This window comes from Phyllostomus discolor, chromosome 1 (assembly GCF_004126475.2).
Source record: "Phyllostomus discolor isolate MPI-MPIP mPhyDis1 chromosome 1, mPhyDis1.pri.v3, whole genome shotgun sequence".
Taxonomy (NCBI): domain Eukaryota; kingdom Metazoa; phylum Chordata; class Mammalia; order Chiroptera; family Phyllostomidae; genus Phyllostomus; species Phyllostomus discolor.
Genome location: NC_040903.2, coordinates 166,807,873 through 166,819,083, shown reverse-complemented (window position 1 = coordinate 166,819,083; position 11,211 = coordinate 166,807,873). Strand labels below are relative to the sequence as shown.

The 11,211-nt window shown below is 38.6% G+C and overlaps 1 pseudogene; it reads right to left on the bottom strand.

Annotated features, from left to right (window-relative positions):
* Positions 1–581: 581 nt before the first annotated feature.
* The window catches only part of LOC114492207, a 57,756-nt pseudogene continuing 47,126 nt past the window's right edge, over positions 582–11,211 (bottom strand).

Genomic DNA, 11,211 nt, shown 5'->3' with positions numbered 1-11,211 from the left:
TTTTTTTTAAAAAAGGAGTGCCAACTAGAGGTATAGTATAGTCTGCTATGCAGTAAAAAAAAAAAAAATTCACACTGAGGAATCAAGGAAAGGACAAAAAGGTTCTTAGTAAAGACTACATTTAGAAGTGGACTTGTAACTGGTGTGAACTGAACTGCTGTACTGCCTTCTCTGAGTTGAGGTGAAATATCCAGTACTGCCATAAACACAAATGGGCTCAGCACCTGTCACCATAATAGAAGACCACAATTTTGATTTTTGTTAAATCTATAAAGTAGAGGTTGATTTTGATGTGCATTGTTATAAATGAATTTTTAGTCATTAGAATTATAAATTTGTGGATGGGCTTTTTTATCAATAGTATATAACCTGAAAATTTTTTAAATGTATATGACCAGCTCTGGAACTATAATCTGCTTATAAGGGTAGAAAGGGAAAAAAAAAAAGAAGGAGAGAGAGACCTCCAGTTTTCAAAATAGGTTTTATTTCTAAGTACTTTTGGAAAAAAGGGAACAATTTTATAAAGAAAATATATCCTGAGAATGATATTACTATATGTAGAATATATATATTTCTTTGCACTAGACACTATTAAATGCTTTACATGTATTCTCATTTCCTCATAGTAATAAATCTGAAAGAATATTACTTTTAAAGTGAGAAAGTTTTAGCTCAAATTGGAAAGGGTAAAAGCTAACAAAAGGAAGAGCTGGGATTAAGCTGGTCCCAAAGCACGGTTCTTAACCATTTAGTGAGACTTAAGATACATGTTCAGACTATCCACTGTAGTTTGATTTGGTGGCCTCTTTGAAATTTCCATTCTGACTTATGATTAAGTTTCATTGTTAGGGGAATTTTATTTCTCTTTAACCTCCAGTCTTTATTATGCTTCCTTTTCATTTTTGTTGCCTTTGGATTTTACCTGTATTTCATAACTTTTCTCTAAATTACTTATGTTCTTTTCCTCCTGCCCTCTGTGGAAGTACAGAACCTGAAGTATTGGAAGTCAAAGGAGATATAAGATATAAATACAAAATTTTGTCTTACAGCTCTTCAAGCACATTTCTTAGATGTATACCTAATAATAGTTTAAGCCACTTTAAAATTTTCATCAGGAAATAAAAACTCGGCTGTTTGTTGAACAGATGATGAAGTGGCTAAAATATGTCAGGCTCTATGCCAGGTGCTAGAGAAGACTCCTGCTATTTTGAAGTTTTGCTAGAAACTGAGGAAGGTGCACAATGAACAGAATGGCAAGACGCAATGAGGTGGCTGTAGCAGAGTCTGCCGTTGGCCAGCAGTAGCATTCGAGCCTTCTGCAAGGAAGACCACATTTACCAGGTTCCCTTGTTCTTGAGTGGAGCCACTTCACCAGGTACTCAACCAAAAGAAGGTAATCTAAAGGTTTGTGCACAACTTCGAAGTGTTCTTGCTCTCTTTCCTCCCTGCTGGCTGGAATGCCCATGTGATGAGTGGAACTTGAATGGCTACCTTGAACTTGGAGATAAAGCCACACACTGAGGTTGATGCACTAACTGCATACAGTGAGCTAAGGCCCTGATGACAGAGAAACTTCCCTACTAGTCCCAACTGCTTGCCTCTGGATGTGTTTTAAATGAGAGAAATTAATTTCTGGGTTAAGTTATAATTATTTGACACAAATTCAAAATTTTTTTAGCATTTAAAATAGAATGAGAACACTTTCTTACCATCTTTAAATAAAAATGACTTTCATTTTTTACTCTGAAACAGCCCTGGCATTAGAACTTAATTACTTCCTGGTCCACAGAGCTTGGCTGCCACCATACGACTAATGCCCCGGTGGTCTTTGTGGCACATGTGAGCCATGCGCCCCTCTGGTGGAGGTCCTTGTGGCAACCTCAGGAGCTTGATTCTTATCAAATGTTTAACCACTTTCAGTTTTGCATTCACTGAAAGTGTTCTTGTGAACTTGAGGAGTATATGCTTTTTCTAACCCAAGCATCTTCATTATATCTTTTCCCCAGTATGGATGTCTTTTTGTACTTTCAACTCAGGTAATAATACGCAGTGTATGAGGGTGCTGTGCATCCCCATCATATTTCTCATGATCCAAAAGTGAAGACGGAAACACTTCACCTGAAATTCTTGACTTGGTAAATTTATGATGAATCCAATCTGTACAAAGGAGAGACTCCACACCTTTTGTCACAGTTTGTAGTCTGCCTGGGGCTTCTGAACTATTGAGTGTAAAATCCCTTCGGTGAATGTGCTGACTGTTCTCTGTGGAGGAGGTGGTTGCTAAATGTTTTCATCCTGAACTTACCATGCACAGGAAGCTGAAGAGAAGGAAGACCACCAAGTGCCACACTCAAACTCTGCCCACAAATTCAAGTTCTAGCCAACAGAGCCTCTGGAAGGTTTTAAACAATTGTGGGGAATATTAGATTAGCATGAGGATCATTAAACAATCGTAGATTTCTCTTCATTGGATGGCATCTCTTTTTCATGGGAATTGGTAAATCAGGAGAGGATCTTAGAATACCCTGAGTTTAGCACAGCGTTTAAATATTGTTTCATAGTTGTCCCTCAAAAAAGAAAGATTAGGTGGGTTATAAGTTGCTTAAACAGCTAAGGAGAATTAATGAATCAAATTGAAAGGCAATACAGGCATTCTAGTTATTGGTGTCAGACCCAGGGCTTATGCCTCAGCTCTGCCCATTATAACCATGACCCTGGGTAAGTGAGAGCAATGATCTCCATCTGGAGAGCATTTTTCTAGGGGTGGGCCACGTGGCTGAGACCCATTTGTTATTTTTGCCAACATCTTGAATGAAGACAAATTGCAATAGCAAATATTGTGGATTGGCTTAATTTCATCTCAGCCTCTTCCTGGCATGCAGTGCCTGGAAAGCCAAAAACTACATTTTCTGGACTTCCTCACGGCTTGGGTTATGGATATGAGTTACCTTCCCTCTATTAGATACATTCTCAAAAGACTTGGAGGATGAAAATGAAGCAGACTCTGTCCTTCTACCCACTTTTGATGACTTTCTTGTAAGCAAGGTCACTGTGACACAGTGTTTCAGCAGCAGTGTTACACAGTGTGTTCTTGAGATTCTTAGGTATCGAGGGCCCGTGTTCCAGTGCCAAGTCGCCAGTCCTGTGAATGGCAAGATGCAGTCATGTGGTGGCAGTGAAGGTAGCGGCAACAGTATCACAAAGTTCTGGTCTGGCTTCCTGTTCTCCAGCTGATTCCAGGTATGAACTAATTCTCCTGATGGTTAACTCCACCATGTTGTTCTGGGAGTCATTTCTAGAGGCACAGTCTGAAACTCGTTCTTCCATGGATGTATGTATAAGCACGTAACTCCCTGCAGTAAGTCATTTTCTGCTTAAAGTACCTAGAAAAGGCATTTCCTGCATTTAACTCTGATTCATAACATATGCCTGAAGGCTAGGGAACAAAAACATCTGAGATCTAGACCTGGTTCTGTCATTCTTTCCCCTTTCTTCACTTTATGGAGAATAATGATCCATGTCCTGGTTCCTCCCCAGAACCTTGCAACATTACATGAGCTATGACAATATTTTGTAAACCCTAAGTATACGCCATTATGATTATTATAAATGCCTACAGAAAAGGACAGACATTTATGTAGAAGTGGGAAAAGTTCTTACTCTTTTCAGCACTTAAACGTGGTGTTCTACTTGAGGCCCTCCTGCACCCCAACACACACACACACACACACACACACACATACCTGTTAGGAAGTAAAGTAAGAATGTATATTGAGGCAAAGGGCTGAACTTTGAACTTGGGTATGTGACCAGAACAAAAATAACTATTAATCAAATTTAATTTAGGCCAAGCTATTGTCATTTAAGCATGTTTGTTTAACTGATACCTACTGTAATAGATTATGTACAACATAAGATCTCTTTTATTTTGACATGTTTGAAATACACAGTTTAAATTACCTACACAAATCCACCACTAGTTGATAGGATCTTTACTTAATCTTTCACAATCTTATCTCACCCTGATAGCAGTTTTGAAATGGCTGTTTCAAAATTACTGGGGATTTTATAATTGGTAAACCCAGTAACACAGTTTCTTTGGTTTCTGCAACTTTGTATTCTGATTCACTTTTTACCTCAGACCCCTGATTCTTGGTCTCTTTCAGGAATTAGCACCCTGTGCCTGTTATTTAAATACAGAAATCCTTTGATCTTTTACCAGTGGCTTTTCTCTTTTTGTTCATTCTCTCCCTAGCCATTCAAACATTCCTTCATTACAGTCGCCCATGTGCCCTTCCCTTCCTCCTCTCCTCAACATCAAATTGATTGCCAAGTCATATACCTGTGAGGTGCACATTTCTCTATGTCTTCCTTTCCCTCCTTATCTTGCCCTCCTATGTTCATTCTCACTTGAAATACTCAATTATCTCTCATTTCTCCGATAATATCTGCACAGTAGAAACCCTTAATTCAAAAGCCTTTGATATTCAGAAGTCAATTTATAAACAATAAGCAGCTAGGAGATATAATGCAATAGAAGACCCTTTTAATGCTAGCAACAAAAAGGTAAAATACCGAGGTGTAAACTTAATAAGAACCATGCGAAATTTACAGAAGGAAAATGTTTAAGACACTTTCACAGAAATGCACAAGGAAGACCAGAGCAAAGGGAGTGAGAAATGATGTTCTTGGACGGGAAGAGCCGATGTCACAAACACTGAAGCGACTCTCCTTCAGTTGATGGATAAATTTAACATGATCCCAACAAAACTGTCAATGGTCTTTTTCTAAAGCCACACAAGTTGAATATACATTTAAAATGACAACATAAACACTTACAGCTCCCCCAGAAACCTGGGGCAAAAACCAGTTTGAGTGTCTAACCATACAAGGTATTAAACATACTATAGAGTCACATGTCAAAATCCCTATAAGTCAAAGGACAAATGACAAAGTAGGAAAAGATATTTGTAACCCGTACCACGTACAAAGGGGTAATAAAATGGGGGAAAGGAGATAGCCAATAAACAACTGAAAAGTGGACAAGAGATATGAACAGCCAGTTCACAAATTTAAAAAATGATCTTTAAACACATAAAATGTTCAGTCTGACTCATAAGAAAAATACAAATTAAATCTATACCAAATTACCCCTTCTCACCTATCAGGTTGGCAGAAAAACCTAAGTTTGATAGCATCCTCTTTGGAAACATTGTGAGGACACAGTCATTTGATACTGTTTCCTTGCACACGTCCTGAAGAACCTGCTGGAGAACAAACCAGATGTCCAGATGACTGGAGAGATGTGGACCCATGGACTGGTGGCGAACCTTAAATCCCTGCTTACTCGTAAAACCAAGACCACATGAGAGTCAAAGAGGAAAGTGTGTGCTATGTATTGGATATATGTTCTGAAAATATAGGTGAAATACAACTAAAGGAAATGAAGAGAGTAATGTAAACCATTTTTTAAAATTTGATTTTATATTTGAGTTTTTTGCTTTTTTGTGCAATTTTTAAACTTTTCAGTAATACTGGTGGTGGTAGAGTAGGTGATTTTGCTGAGACTGTTGTGTGTGTGATGCAAGACAATGCAAATGGTAACTGTGTGATATTCTAATTCTGTGGTTTTCTGGTTCCTGCCTTTCCTATGTGAGCTGTGCCCCTGGATAACCAAATAACATATGGGGGCTGCTCTATGGAGAATAAGTCAAGCTAAAATGAGAAAGGATTGATAAAATTGGAATATCATCAAATTTCAACCCATTAATTCAATAGTGAATTAAACTGATACAGACAGCGGGTGTTGATAGCTACCCACATCATAAAAAGAAGCAAACAGACATTGTGTCTCATAACAAGAGAATACAAGTCGGAATGAAGTAGACTGGCCTCCAAAAATTATACTGAAATCTTACTGAGTCTCTAGATCCAATCGCCAATTTACACAAAGTACATAGATTATGAAATAGTGTGTCACAGGGACGCCACCAGTAAAATCCAGAGTTTGGGAAACTGTAGATCAAACAGTCAAGTTTTTTTAACGAATAGATTGAAATGGGGGAAGCAATGGATGGGAACCTGTAGAATAAAAAAGAATTTTTTTAAAAAATCACCATCATGTTCATATTAAATTTTAAAAATATAAATAAACGAGTATAATGTTTAGAGATGCACACTGGGTGATTAAATATAAAGAAGAGCAAGGAAATGATCACCATAAAAATCACAGCAAGCAGACACACAGCAGCGTCGAGGGTGGCTGCCCACGTTCCAACTCTTCACCCGGGTGATGGTTACGGAGGAGTTTGCTTACGATGATTTACTGAGGTGTTTATTTTATGTGGTTTTCAATACCTTATATTTTTCCATTGTAAAAGATTTTTAAGTAGTATGTTGAAGAATGACAATTATAAGAAAATTTGCATTTCCCTATATCAGCTGTATTTAGGATAAGGAAATAGTCATACTTGTCAGAGAAAATTTTTCTTTAGTGAACAATTCCAGGTAATAAGTATGGAAAGACAGACAAAATTACAAAATCAATACTTTACAATCCTTAATGAAGAATTCAGGCAAAGACCATCAGTGGATGAATTTGATATGTAGTAGACGGCCACGCAATTTTATAGTGGAAGAATGAGGCCATTGCCACCTTCCCCCACTGATCAATCTTAGCATCGCTGTCACTGAATGTGCAACAAGGAGACACTGGGTAATTTCCACTTACAAGAAATACAAGAGGTAGAGGAACAAGTTAAATGACACCACAGGGATGCAACCAGGCCAATCTGGAGTCAGGAACATCCTCAGGGACAGCGGACGTGGTTTTCTCAGCGAGTCAATGGCATGAGGAAAAAGAGTGGGGTGAGGAGGGCTGCTCCAAGTTACAAAAGACTTAAGGCCTAATATAAAACCCACATACCACACATGGACCTTGTTTAGAACATGATTCAAACAAATCAGCAGAAAAACATATTTTTGAGACAATCAGGGAAATTTGAACATGGACGATTAGCCAACCACAAGGAATCTTTAGGTGTGACAATGGCATTTTGTTTGTAAGAAAGTGTCCATACTTTTTAGTGTTGCATACTAAAGTATATAGAAGTGAAAGCACAAGGAGTCCAGGAGTTACTCTAAAATACTTTGGTCAAAGGCAGAGGAAGAAGGATAAAATCTTGGTAATTATTTAGTCTGGGTATGGGGTTTATATAGATTTTTTTGAACTTCTGTATATGTTTGAACATTTTTTATGTAAAAAAACTTTTTGTGATTCCCTGTTTTATTAAATAAGATACTTAAAATATATAACTTAAACTCCACACTCCTTTGGATGGTATTCATGGTATCGCACAGCTTCAAGTAGCATGAGCTGCAAAAAGGGCAGGGATGGTTTCCCTCAAGGAACATCAGGGGGCTGTTTCCAAAGGAAGGGGAACCAAAGCCAGGCAAAAACAAAGAACACACAAAAAAGTAACAGATGTCTACCATTGTTCCCACACAACTTTTTGAGCTTCATTGTACAAAATGCATCCAGACAGGACTACTTACTGTTTCCGAAACAAGGCACATGCTCCCATGCCTGCCTCTTAGTCGTGCTCAGGTTGTTCGCTATCTCCATTTTCTCTCTCTCTATTTTTTTAATGAATCATACTTTCCTTCAAAATCCACCTCACCGACTATCTAAGGGGAAGCCTTTGCTGCTACCCAAAGGGGCCTCTGTGCTAGTGCCCTGCCTTGTATGGACAAACACGTGTGTGTCCATATCTTCACTAAACTGGGAGCTCCTTAAAGGCCCTGCCCCTTTCGCTGTAGACATCAATGACTCGTCTATAGCAGAGGCACTCTCCTCATTTGCTGAATCGAATTGCCGCTGATGCTTTCAAACGAAGTTTCTCAAGGAGGCACATGTATTTTTTGTCATTGATTTTATTTTTTATTTTTTTACTGCTGACACTATTACAGATATCCCCCATTTCCACTCCTTTCTCCCTCCAAGCTCCCATCCCCCTGACCCGGTCCCCAGCCTTCACCACATTGCTGTCTGTGCCCATGAGTTATGCATACATGCACATATGCTCTTTGGCAAATCTCTTCCAGTCTCCCCCACCCCCCTCCCCTCTGGGATCTATCAGTCTGTTCCACGTATCCATGAAGAAGTCACAAAGTATTAAGCTAAGAAATTGCCATCCTCCATAATAGCAAATAAAGAGAATATTTATTATCTAATATCTCTTGCGTATTTAAAGACATTGAGATCTGTAGAGAAAGACTGAGATGTGTTTGCATTTTGAAATATGTTAATTTCTTTGCCAACTACAGCAGATGGCCTCCCTTACTGCTTGTAAAAGAAATTTAACTGATTTGACAATAGCCTTATGGTCTTTCTGGCAGGACGCCAAATATTTGCATTAAACAAATCTTTGATTCAGCTACTACTTTATTGTGTGAGGCTATAAATAGGAACATCCTCAGATCTACCCGAATTCCAATACAAATACTTTTTATATTTTTATTTTTAATTTGATGCTGGAGTCTACTGTGGTCTTTGCAAAATTATGCTATGCTAATATATATATAATATATATAATTATAATATAAAATGTAATATATAATTATATATAAAAATAGAGAAAAAATAGTGAACAACTTGAGCAAGACTAAGATTATATATAATATATATTAGCATAGCATAAATTGCGTAGCATAGAATAATTGAAATATATATATTTTTTGGTTTAATTTTGATTTAATGTAAAAAGTCCTTTTTTAAAGGAAGTCTTGAGGTAGGCATTTGTTTGTATTTGTGAATCATAAGTGCTTCTCTTTCTTGCCTGGGTGAGGTGGTCCTGCATAGGGAAGGTGGGCTTCGCCTATAGACAGGGAGAGAGCAGCAGACTGACATTTATTGACCACTGTGGTAGATACCTTCATTTAACTTACTCCAAAAAGCCAAGGTCAGTGTGGGGCTTTGAACATAATGTCACAGTGAGGACTAGTTCCTCCTACTCTTGAAGATCTGCCACACTCCCCCAACCCCCAGCTCTCTCAGGGCCCCCACTACAAACCTGTCTCCAGGGGTCTACATGTTTGTATCTCATCACTGATCTACTGATTCCTGGGTCTTTAGAACTGATATCTTCGAGAAGCTGCTAGATCACCCTCCCTCCTTGTTCAGATGGAAAAACAGGGTTTGGAAAGAAAGCAAGTAATGAGTCAAGACTAGTACCCTTGGCCCAGTGCTCTTTCCACTACAAATCCAGGGCCTTCCTGAGAAGGTGCAGCTTCCTGGGAGGTGAGATTAGATGAAGCAACCCATGCTTACCATTTACTGTGACTTGTAGCTGCCTGCACCCTAAACTGACATGCCTCTTTACTGCAGGCTTCTTCCCATCACACCTCCATGTCTGCATCTTGGCCTTCCCCCAACCACCTCTGTAACCAGACAGCATTACACGGAGTGTGGGTGTGACCTGTGGGTGAGGACAAATCCCAGTGAAGAGACTTCCACTAAAACAAATTCAGAAAATAATAATAATAACAAAATAAAATAAAACAAATTCACATTTGGTTCCTTTTCTCTATTCCAGAAGCAGAGGTGCCCGCGCAAAATGGTCTTCCTGAATAGCTGTGCCTGGCTATAAATCTGGGGTCTTTGGAGTGAAAGAGCAACACCTGTGCTGCCTAGAAACCAGCCACCTGGGCCTCTGCCCACACAACTACATCATCAGTTCACCGTGCATTTCACGGGTAGGTTTTGTCTCTGGATGATTTTGGCTCTGTGACCCTGATTCCTTAAATGAATGCCCAGGATATGGCAACCGTCAGCCTTGTAATGGTTTTCTTCTAGTTCTGGGTGGAAAATGTCAGATAATGCATTAAGGCTGGACTTGTTCCTGAACCCTGTAAGTCTTCAGGCTGCTTGATACTAGGGACGAAGCCATATATTCTTCCTGTTCCTCCAAATTAACACTGATATGGAAGATATGTAGTAATTAAAAGTCTCTTATTAATTGAATTCTGCCAAGAGATGAGCAACTCCCCAGACTGATACCAGAGCCAGGCAAAGCGTCTGTCAGTGTGAGGATGGCATCTGGTGGAGCAAACTCCTGCTCTCCCTGGCTTCTGGATCTAGGCAGAAGACACAAAAATTTGTTGCATCAGATACCTGCCTTGAGCTCCAGTTCAAGGCAAGATGCCAGTGCTTACATGGGCTCTTGCACTTCCCATCTCCTGCCTTGAGCTATCATTAGCAGACAAACATATCAACAGGAAGTATGAGAGCGTGCTTTCAAACTGAACAGAAATCAGTGCGGGAATAATTTGCTTTACAGAAATTTGTTCTGCATGCAAAGTTCCAGGAATATCTTAAACTGAAGCCCATTACAGGTTAAATGCAACATCTAAATAAACATCAAGTCATCTAGCCAATGACATTTCTAGATGATGTTTAAAAATGCTTTCCTTTCATCGTATATGGATAGAAATCTTTTTTTAAAAAAGTAGGAAAATGGGAATACTAATAAATTAGTTCATAGTTATGAAAAATTTTCACAATCTTTTTTTAAAGATTTTAATTATTTATTTTGAGAGAACGGGGAAGGGAGGGAGAAAGAGAGGGAGAGACATGTCAATGTATGGCTGCCTCATGTGCGTCCCCTACTGGGGACCAAGGCCTGTGCCCTGACTAGGAACAGAACCAGCAACCCTCTGGTTCACTGGCTGGCACTCAGTTCACTGAGCCACACAAGTCAGGGCCTCACAATCTTTCCGATGCTCGTTAATCTCTTATTAATCAACATGTAACTTTAAAACTTTTTATTATGGAAATTTCAAACAAATATATAAATTAAGAGAACAGTATAATGAACCTTCCTATACACTTAACCCAGCTTAAATAATTATCAATTCACAGTCTCATAGTGGCTGTGCCCCAACCCATTTCCCTGTGTTCTCCAGATTATTTTGAAGCAAATCTAAAATATATCATTTATTTTAAATATTCCAGTTCTCAAAAATGACTGTTTTGGATCACTTCTGGTTTTTAGTAGTCAATAGTTGCTTAGTAGTTTTTATAAAAGTAAACACATTTATTACAAGTTTCTTTACACTAAGATTTAGGTATTTTATGCATCCGCCCATGTGTTCATTCGTCATTCTTTCAGAAAAATGTATTAAGTACTTACTATGCATTTGGTCTATTTGGAG